The sequence below is a fragment of the Trachypithecus francoisi genome, unplaced genomic scaffold, assembly GCF_009764315.1.
Source record: "Trachypithecus francoisi isolate TF-2019V2 unplaced genomic scaffold, Tfra_2.0 Lachesis_group0, whole genome shotgun sequence".
NCBI lineage: Eukaryota > Metazoa > Chordata > Mammalia > Primates > Cercopithecidae > Trachypithecus > Trachypithecus francoisi.
The window spans coordinates 147,418,698-147,430,238 of NW_022681453.1; the positions used below are offsets into that span (position 1 = coordinate 147,418,698).

The 11,541-nt window shown below is 35.6% G+C and overlaps 1 non-coding gene across 1 annotated transcript; it reads right to left on the minus strand.

Annotated features, from left to right (window-relative positions):
* Window positions 1–3,853: 3,853 nt before the first annotated feature.
* LOC117084583 lies at window positions 3,854–3,964 on the minus strand. Its single transcript, XR_004437515.1, has one exon. It is a non-coding gene; the product is annotated as a U6 spliceosomal RNA (small nuclear RNA).
* Window positions 3,965–11,541: the final 7,577 nt, after the last annotated feature.

An 11,541-nucleotide genomic window follows, 5' to 3' on the forward strand; every position in this document is an offset into this window, starting at 1 on the left:
AGAGAAAGGAATATGAAAATGTTATGTTCCTTATTTGCTACAGCAGAAGCACAGGTGCACAATCATCTAAAAGCCATGTAAGATGTTTTTGATATATGTTTAAAAGCATGATAGCCAGATTGTAGGTCTACTCTACAGCCCTACATCTATTACTTTCTCAGCTTCCTTGTGTCTAGGGGCCCCATGTAGTCAGGTATTGTCAATGAAACATAACCATAACTGTATTAGGACTTTTAGTAAAGCATTTACTTTTCTGTAAAAAGGGGAAAATGTTGCCGGTTCTATTTTTCTGATTACTTCTTCCTCCAGGGAACACAATGTGATACCTGAAAACAGAGCATTGATCTTGTGTGAACAAGTCAACAAGCCAATACTCTAAAGGTGTAAACTAAAAAACATAGAAGGAACACAGGTCTTTGATAATACGATGAAATTGTTTTCCCTGTCCTGGAGTACCTACCTCCAAAATTCTTAGCTGAGACCATTAGTGGTGTTATTGCTTAAGTCACAAGTGTTCAGGCACACTGTAATATGAAGCTGAAAAGATTGTTGTCTAATACGACCATTTAGAAAAACTAAAATATGATTTTAGACCACATACAAATATAAATCTAGATATAAAAATAGAGAAATAGAATTCAACATTAACATTCTTCTTATGCAATGAATTAAAAAACAACTAAGGCAAATGAAAACTAAGACAATTGAAAAAAAAAAGCTTGCAATATAAAAGAAGACACAGTGCTTATCCATAATGAGGATAGAGCTTCTGCAAATATATGAGACGAATATACTGAAAGAAAATAGGAAAAGCACAGAAACATAAAAATCACTAAAGGACTGTATTAATGGCCAGTAAAAATAAAATTATGTTCAAAGTATCTATTAAAGAAATGAATCAGAATAGAAGATTCAAAAATCTGAATTATCCATTGTTATCAAAGATTCAAGAAAGTATATACTCTTGGAAGTAAGGTAAATTGATACAACTAATCAGGAGAGAAAATTTGTTTCAAGTGCATTCATTATAAATGTATATTTTAGTGGAGTAAGCAACTTTGCCTGTAGGTTTGCTAAGTAATCACAAAAGCTTTCAAAGATGTGTCAGGGTGCTTGCTGCAACATTGTTTTAATATTCTCAGTAAAATAAATGAAGACATACTAATGTTCACCAATGATGACTTAGTTAATAAATTATTGTTCAAACATAGAATCATCTCCTCTTAAAAATGAAATAGATTGGTAGCCAAGTAGATGGGAGTGGAAGGGAAGGAAGCAGGGATGAAAAGTATCTGTAATATTGTTGGTAAAGGAAAAACAAGCCCTTTTCAGAGCATGTGAACTCTGAAATGAAATTGAATGAAATGAAATAATACATTTAAAATGTTAATAAACAAAAATAATTACATGTACACTAAATAGGGCATTCTAGAATTCAAAAATCTAGAATACATACCAAAATTTTGACAGTAATTATTTCAATGTAGGGTCAGGCATAATGGGGGAAATTAAATACTACTTTAAATAATTCTGTGTTTTTAAATTTTTGAACAATAAACCCATTTAGTATATGGATATAAAAATACATATAAGCACACACGGCTCATACACACACAATCCTTAAAGTACAACTATTTTTAAAAATAATTATTCATATTTGCCTCATTAGGAAAACCTTGTGACATTTGAATTCATAGGAAAAAAAGTTAAGAATAAAATTTTTTAAATTAATGTTTCTTTTCTATATGACTACTGTCAACCTTTCTTTTCAGTTGTTTCTAAATGAATCCATCTTTGGTACATATCTATTTCATTTTTTCATTGATTTATTTGTCAAAATGTCTAACTCATAAAGATGGATAAATTTTCCTGGGATTTATCATACTACTCAACATATTAGAATCTCAGCTGTTAGTATTTTATTTCACAAAATTCAGTGGTTATTTGATTTGATATGGCATCAATCCAACATGAGAACTCAAGGTTGGAAAGATATATTCATCCTTTTTAAAAAGTGTTTTAAATTGTTATGTTTATGGGTGCATTGTAGGTGTATAATTTATGAGGATGTATGTGTCCTTTCATCAAAATAATAAACAGGACAAAATATATACTCTGAAATTACTTGGTATCTAATTTAACATCAATGCATACTGTAATACTTTCATTACTAGTTTATTGTACAGCACTTAAGTGCAGTAAGAAGAGAAGTTGAGAAGGTGGAATTCATTTCTTAATGTACTGGTCTTGAGGTGCTTATGGAACATTAAAGTCCAGAAAATTTGCAAGTACTTGCCAGGAGAATGCTCTAGCTTAAAGTTTTGAACTTAGAAATTTAAACCATGAGTGCAGGATGTAAAACCTTGAAGCCTTTAAAGCAGGAAAAGATAAGTGTCACAAGTGGAAGAAAGCCCTGGGACACCATACTTTCAAGAATAGAAGAGTCCACAAGGGACCGAGCAAAACTGCCTAGAGAATGGCAGGAAAAACGAAAGTCTGATGCTTTAGAAATTAAGAGAGGAGAGATATCTATAAAGTGGGCAGTGATTAACCAGGCTAAATGCTACAGCAAGTTAACAAAAAAGATAGGATTTAGTTATTTCCTTTGGATTTAGATCTTAGAATATTATTAGGCCTTGGAGAAGGCAGTTTAAATTTATTTTGTTGAGGGTCCTAATTTAATGCATCTGGGCAAAATGAAAAGCAAGAAAGCAGATAAACTGGGTGACTTTAAAAATGTAAGAAAAATAACTTGGAATTAACATAAAAAGGTAATAACAACCACGATGATCTGGGAGAGGGTAGCACTGCCAGGTCCCAATGAAGCAGGGACTATTTTATTTTGCTGCAGAGGAATTACTGGAAATATAGACAAAGTCCAGAGAATAATAATATAAAAACAGCTCAATAAACCTGTTATTCTGGTAAGAGTGAGGTACTTATTCCAGAATCAAAAGCCTGCACATTCTGTTAATCATGAGTTAAAAGATTAAGCTCAGATATAATTTTTCTGGGGTTATAGAAAAAACACAAAGAAAAATAAAGAATTAGATAAAGAATTAGAACTTCTAACTTTGAATAAATTCCTCTGTATGGGTTGCATGCAAACCCAGATGTCATGGTTCCATATTAGATTTTAGAAAATATAATTTATCTATTAAAGTTAGCAATTAAAATTTTAATTATGTAGAACCTAACTAGAGAATTAGAAAATAATTTAGAGCAGAATGTAGTCTGGATATTCACATATTGTATTTACATTAAAATTGTATCTGTCATTCTAAGGGAAGAAATTATTTCTTCTTGTGTATTCACAACTATCATTATCTTATTCCTAAACCTACTTATTCTCCCTGACACCATCCAGTCTATCCTACAATCCGTTCTCCATATAATTGCTAGATTAATCTTTTTTTTTTTCTTTATTGTTGAGATGGAGTCTCCTCTGTCTCCAGGCTGGAGTGCAGTGGCGTGATCTTGGCTCATTGCCACCTCCACCTCCCGGGTTCAAGTGATTCTCCTGCCTCAGTCTTCCAAGTTGCTGGGACTACAGTTTTTGTTGTTGTTATTGTTGTTGGGTGTTTTTTTTTTTTTCAGTATTTTAGTAGAGATGGGGTTTCACCGTGTTGGCCAGGATGGTCTTGATCTCCTGACCTGGTGATCCACCCTCCTCAGCCTCCCAAAGTGCTGGAATTACAGGCACTACCCACCACACCTGGCGTAGACTGATCTTTTAAAACCAAGTGTCTGAAAGTGCCTTTTAAAGTTCAAAATGGCGCAATGAAAATAACTTGTCTCTCCTCTCTCCTAAGTCCTCAATACAATTATAGCAAATGCAAATGATGATAGACAAAACAACCTCTCAAATTTGCCTCACAAATTTGTGTGTCATCCTTGTGCAGTGGCCATGCTAATCTTCTCTGTATCGTTCTAATTTTGGTATATGTGCTGCCAAAGCAAGCACAGGATATTTTTAAAAAGATACTCATAAATTCTAGGCTGAAGTTCCAAGTCATATTGGGACACTGATGGATTGAGGAATATGTGAACCTATCAGTCAGATTAAATGTGTACATGCGAACAGTCTATGATGGAGAAAAGTCCTTATCCCAGGGAGTTACCTGGCTCAAAGACAGCAATACCATGCAAGATGGGAGTACGAAGAACAACTAAAAACAGAGTTAACTGAAAGTCTGTCTAATGAAATATGCTAGTCAGATGTCCCACACCAACCTCGCTGCTAGCCTCTTCCTTGTCTCAATGAACACTAAGCCTAAGCAGCCCAGCATTATACTTTCAGGAATCCAAATTAGTACTCTTATTGAATCTTAATTAATTGCACAGGGAGAACCAAGATTTTGACGTTTCTGGAATGGCTTCCCATGCCAAAGAAAGAAGTTCTCCTGATTTTAGCATCCAAAGAGTGATTTCCTCATCTGCTCACCCTAATTGCGATAAGCACAGTCTCTACCTTGGTTCCCAATCCTAGTCCTACTAGTGGGAGAGATCTAGTAGAAAAATGGACAACAGTATACACAACAGATAAAAATAACAAGAGTCACCAGTCTTCCATTCTTAAATATAACCGAACTAAGAACCACTACATATATGAAGCATAGAAAACCAAGATAACCAAAACATAGCTGAACAATGAAGAAACAAATGTAAATCAAAAAACATAAAAAAACTTTAAAAACAAAATTTTACTGTATTTTGAGGAATTTGAAGGATTAATACATCCATTAAGGAAGAACAAAAGGGTCTGAAAAATAAATAAAAGGAAATATAAATTACACATGCAATATAAACATATTAGTATGTTCCTGGAACAGCTATGATTTAGTATAATCCAAAGAAAATTTTTATTTTCTATTTGAATTAAGAGTTTTCATTCCCTTTCCAGGAAATATTTTAATATAAGTGTTAGTAAGAAGCATAATCTACAAATTATAAATATTATGTCTTTTTATTCTCAAATAAAGGTAAATATCAGCAATAAAGACATCACTAACCAAAACAAGAAAAAGTAATCAAAACATGTAGATTTCACATAAACAAATGTATAATCAGTTGCTGACTGTTTTGCTTACATATGCTTAATAAATGCACCAGTCACTGTGCACTTTGGCACAAGAATTAGGAGCCAGATTTGTGTATTAGTAAAAGAAAATAAAACAGAATCTTAATTTTTTGCTTTATTTCATAATACTATTAAAGAAAGAAAAGAAAAATTGTAAATGTATAATCCACATGAGTGATTCACAAACTGTCACAAATAATTGACAAACTACTAGTTGTTTTCTTATATATTAGTATTACTTTTCTGAAGCAAATAAAAATTCTGTCATATATATATTATAAAACATTTTCAGCTATAGGAAATTAATGTTATCTCCTTCTTACCCACAGTCTTTAATAACCACTATGAATGAACTACTCACTTTTTCCATGAGATTGAATGTACAGAAACATTATTGTATTGCTTTGTATTATAAATAACATGGATTTTGCAAAAATAAATATTATAAGTAGAATGGGTTTTTAAAAACATGTATTCAATAATTATAAAAAGATTTACAGTGACTGACTCTTAAAGTAAACTCTTTGCTATGACTTATGATTCTTTCTCATTGTGGGAGGTAAAACATATTTCAACTCTTGATATTCAAGTTGTAATTCTATCCCTTTGTTCTCATAAAATAGGGTCCACCATGTGCACTTATGACTGCAACAGACATTTATATAGGCACATCACTCACTGTGTTTATGCCTGGTTGTAGCTTCCAGAGAATACCAAAATGTAAATCTCTTTGCAAGATGGAATGTTTCAGTTATTCAAACTGCAAATTGAACAGCTGTGAGGGCTGAGAAATTATCAAAAATCACCACACAGGATGCAGATTTTAATTCCTGCCCTTCACACATTTATGTACAATTACAAAAACAAGAAAACAAAAGCAAACCTGCACATGTATTAGCCTACAAGAGAGGAAGGCAGTGAAACCTTAAGGTTAAAAAGTTGAAATATCAGTATAACACCTTTCAAATTTAATTCTGAAGCAAAAAGAATGACATCTTAATTTTAAATCTCAGCCTGACTAACTTTATTCAAATTTAACTATGCTTGAGGCACTCTGATTTCCCCGCATTCATTTATGCTTTTCCATCTCCCTCAGTACATTTTTTTTTTTTTTCTGTTTTTCTACTGGTCCGAATACTCTTCATATTTAGCTTTTGTTTCTATTTTTGAGGCAGGGTCTCACTCTGTCACCCATGATGGAGGGCAGTTGTGTGATTACAACTTATTGCAGCCCTGACTTCTGGGCTTAAGAAATCTTCCCACCTCATCCTCCTTGAATAGCTGAGACCATAGACACATGCCAGGATGCCCGGCTAATTTTTTGTTGTTGTTGTGTTTTTGGTTGTTTGTTTGTTTGTTTGGAGAAATGGGATCTCAGTATCTTGCTCAGGCTAGTCTCAAACTCCTGTCCTCAACCGATTCTCACCAAGCTTCGTGAAATACTGAACAGGCAGGAGCCACCATGCCTGATTTACTTTATCTTTTAACGTCAACATAATTTCTGCCACAAAATTGTTCTCTAATTTTTTTCCAGTGTGTGTTACTTTCTCCATTCACTTCATGCAAAACAAAGGCAATGATAAGTTTACTATGCAATTACCATATTCTACTATGTATTACAGCTATTTACTTTCTGTCCCTGATGCACTTTCTTTATTAGACTGTGAGCTTATTCTGGGCAGGATTTGACTCAGAACCATTTTCCTGTCTGTTCCTCATGGTGTCAAGAACACTGTGCTTTGGATATAATTAATTTCCATAAAGATCAATTGTCTTATTGTAGAACAGATGAAAATTTAAGCAGATACTTGTAATAGCTAAGACTTGACTAATATTCATCATTGAAATTTCAAAATGGAGAGTATGTCAATCTTCCATCACAACCATCCATGTAAAATGAACAAACAAACAAACAGGAGTTTTACATAACTACAAGCTCAGGTAACTGCCTAGGAAGCCAGCTGTTTATCGAGATGAACTGACAGAAATGTATGTCCATAACATAGGGGTAGCTATTGCATTGCATGTGTCAATAATTGATTTGGTTTGGCTGGGTCTCCACTCAAATTTTACCTTGAATTGTAATAATTTTCATGTGTCAAGGGTGGGGACAGGTGGAGATAATTGAAAAATGGGGTCAGTTTCCCTCGTATTGTTCTTCCGGTAGTAAATAAGTCTCATGAAATTTGATGGTTTTATAAATAGAAGTACCCCTGCACAAGCTCTCTTTCCTGCCACCATGTAAGATGTCCCTTTGCTCTTCTTTAATCTTCTGCCATGATTTGTGAGGCCTCCCCAGTCATGTGGAACTGTGAATCCATCAAACCTCTTTCCTTTATAAATTTCCTTTATACCAGTCTCAGGTATGTCTTTATTAGCAGCATCAGAATAGACTGATACAGTAAATTGGCACAGGGTAGCGGGGTGCTGCTATAAAGATACCCAAAAATGTGGAAGTGACTTTGGAACTGGATAACAAGCAAGGATTGGAACAGTTTGGAAGACTTCAAAGAAGACACAAAAATGTGGGAAAGTTTGGAATCTCCTAGAGACTTGTCGAATGGCTTTGACCAAAATGGTGATAGTGATATGGGCAATAAAGTCCAGGTTGATGTGGTCTCAGATGGAGATGAGAAACTTGTTGGAACTGGAGCAAAGGTGACTCTCGCTATGTTTTAGCAAAGAGACTGGTGGCATCTTGCCCCTGCCCCAGAGATCTGTGGAACTTTGAACTTGAGAAAAACGATTTAGGCCATCTGGTAGAAGAAACTTCTAATCAGCAAAGTGTTAAAAGAGGTGACTTGAGTACTGTTAAAAGCATTTGGTTTTATGCATTCGCAAAGATATGGTTCGGAATTGAAACTTACGTTTAAAAAAGAAGCAGAGCATACAAGTTCAGAATGTTTGCAGCCTGACAATGTGATAGAAAACATATACTTATTTTCTGAGGAGAAATTCAAGCCAGCTGCAGAAATTCTCATACGTAACAAGGAGCCAAATATTAATCACCAAGACAATGGGAAAAATGTCCACAGGGCAGTACAGAGGTCTTCACAGCAGCCTTTCCCATTACAAACTGGGGGACCTAGGATGAAAAAATGGTTTCCACAGGCCGAGCCAGGGCCTTATTGCTTTATGCAGTCTCAGGAATTGGTTCCTTGCATCCCAGCTGTGGCTAAAAGGGGCCGACATAGAGCTCAGGCCGTTGCTTCAGAGGGTGCAAGCCCTAAGCCTTGGTGGCTTACATACAGTGTTGGGCCTGCAGGTACATGAAAGTCGAGAATTGAGGTTTAGGAACCTCCATTTAGACTTCAGAGGATGTATATAAATGCCTGGATGTTGAGGTGGAAGTTTGCCGTGAGAGTGGAGCCCTCACTGCTAGGGCAGTGTGGAAGGGAAATGTGGGGTGGGAGCCCCCACACTGCGTCCCCACTGAGGCACTGTCTAGTGGAGCTGTGAGAAGAGGGCCACTGTCCTCCAGACCCCAGAATGGTAGATCCACTGACAGCTTGTACCATGCTTCTGGAAAAGCTGAGTCAAAGCCAACCCAGGAAAGCAGCGGAAGGGGGGCTTTACCCTGCAAAGTCACAAGGGCCGAGTTCCCAAGACCATGGGAACCACCTCTTGCATCAGTATAACCTGGATATGAGACATGGAGTCAAAGGGGATCATTTTGGACCTTTCAGATTTTACTGCCTCATTGGATTTCTGACTTGTGTGGGGCCTGTAACCTCTTCGTTTTCACCAATTTCTGCCATTTGAAATGCATGTAATTACCCAATGTCTGTACCCCCATTGTATCTAGGAAGTAGCTAACTTGCTTTTGATTTTACAGGCTCATAGGCAAAGGAACTTGCCTTGTCTCAAATGAGACTCTGGACTGTGGACTTTTGAGTTAATGCTGAAATAAATCAAGATGTTGGGTGACTGTTGGGAAGCATGATTGGTTTTGAAACGTGAGAACATGAGATATTGGAGGGGCTAGGGCAGAGTGATATGGTTTGGCTGTGTCCCCACCCACATCTCATCTTGAATTATAATAATCTCCAGGTGTCAAGGGCAGGGCCAGGTGGAAATAATTGAATCACAGCGGTGGTTTCCCCCATATTGTTCTCATGGTAGTGAATAAGTTTCATGAGATCTGATGGTTTTATAAACGAAAGTTCACCTGCACAAGGTATCTTGTCCACCACCATGTAAGATGTGTCTTTGCTCTTCCTTTGTCTTCTGCCATAATTGTGAGGCCTCCCCAGCCGTGTGGAACTGTGAGTCCATTAAACTTCTTTCCTTTATAAATTACCTAGCCTCAGTTATGTCTTTATTAACAGTGTGAAAACAGACTAATACAATGATATTACATCTTGGTTGTTACAAGCACTATTATTATTTTTACTTCAGTAGTAAAATATCTAAACTGTAGCTTTAGAATTTGGAACACATAAATATAACATATATTATAAAACATAAAATGGGTTTGGGCAATATTAAAATATGAGTGTCACTCAGTAACTTAAGAACAAAATCTTAAGATGTGTTAACTGCCCAATTTTATGTCTACTCAATAGATAAACAGGTTATTCATTGATTGACACATGGGAGGACTAAATAATACATATTCACTATTCTGATGATATTTCTAGGAGACAAAAAAATTGGTAATAGAACATAAAAAAAGTTCTATGGAGAAATTAAATAGTTAAAGAGCAAAAAGAAACCTCTACAAATGTTGGAAATACCTCACAGAATCATATTTTAAACAAATCACCATATAGTGTGGAAAATTGATGGACAAGCCCTGCTCCTGAGATCTGCTATTTTACTTCCTCTTGCATAAATATAAATATAGTATCTGAAAATCCCCAGACATTTAAGAAAGATCTCAGAAAAACAAAAATCAAAGCATAAAAGAAACAGAGACATTGTGAGTAGCAAGAAAGATAATAGGGAAAAATCCCAATTAATAATTAATATCTTGTGGAATATTAAAAAAAACTACCTAACAAGAATAAGAAACTTTTTTTTTTTTTGAGACAAAGTCTCCCTCTGTTGCCAGGCTGCAGTGCAGTGGCGCAATCTTGGCTCACTGCAACCTCCACCTCCTGGGTTCAAGTCATTTTCCTGCCTCAGTCTCCCAAGTAGCCAGGACTACAGGCGCACACCACCATGCTTAGCTAACTTTTGTATTTTTAGTAGAGAACAGGGTTTCACCATGTTGACCTGGATAGTCTCGATCTCTTGACCTCATGCTCTGCCCACCTTGGCCTCCCAAAGTGCTGGGATTACAAGCGTGAGCCACTGTGCCTGGCTGAAACTTTTTTTTTTTTTAAAGGATATTTGGGGGAGGCAGGAGGAGTTGAAAATAGGAAACTAAAATTTAAAATTAACTTAGGTCAGAAAGATAAATTGAGAAAAACTGCCAGACATTAAAAAAAAAAAAAAAAAAAAAAAACAGAAAAATAAGGAAGAAAAGAAATGAAAGGGATAGGGAGGAAGAGAGAAAGAATGGGAATAAAAGTTAAAATTAAATTTAAATATCCTATTGTAAGATGGCCACGGGTTTACCCTGGTCAGTAAAAAGAGAAATAACCATTGCAAGCAAAGTTGTACTCACTAAAACGCCATACTACTATGATTCAGAAGACGCTAATCTTGGTAGTTTTTATGCTCTGTTTCATATTTCATGAAGGCAATTTTCCCTCTGGATTCCTGGGTTTTGCACCTGTGGATTCAACCAAGTGCAAATCAAAAATATTCAGAAAAAAATAAACAGAACTTCAAAAACCAAAACTTGAATTTGCTTTGCCGAGTACTATGTTGAATCCACACAAATGAAGTAAAATGTGTGGATTTTAATAGACATTGTAAATAATCTAGAGATTATTTAAAGTATAGAGGAAAAAGTTTGTAGATCACATGCAAATACAAGACCATTTCATATGGGACTTAAGCATCTGCAGATTGGGATATCTGAGGGGGATTCTGGAACAACTCCCCCAAGGATTCCAAGAGACAATTGCACTCTTTTTCAAAATAAAATATTTCATTTCTTCTACGAAAAAGAATTATACACTGGGTGTGGTTGACTCATGCCTGTAATCCCAGAACTTTGAGAAGTCAAAGTGAGTAGAACTCTTGAGCCCAGGAGATCGAGACCATCCTGGGCAACATGACGAAACCCCATCTCTGCCAAAAATATAAAAATTAGATGGGCATGATGGACCACATCTTTAGTCCCAGGTATTGGTAGCCTAAGGTAGAAGGATTAGTTAGCCTGAGAGATTGAGTCTGTAATGAGCCATGATCATGCCACTGCACTCTAGCCTGACAACACAGTGAGATTTTGTCAAAAAAAAAAAAAAGAAAAAAGAAAAAAAAACTATATATAATTTGTAAAAGAGTTTGATATGATTTGGTTGTGTCCCCACCCAAAATCTCATCTTGAATTGTAATCCCGATAATTT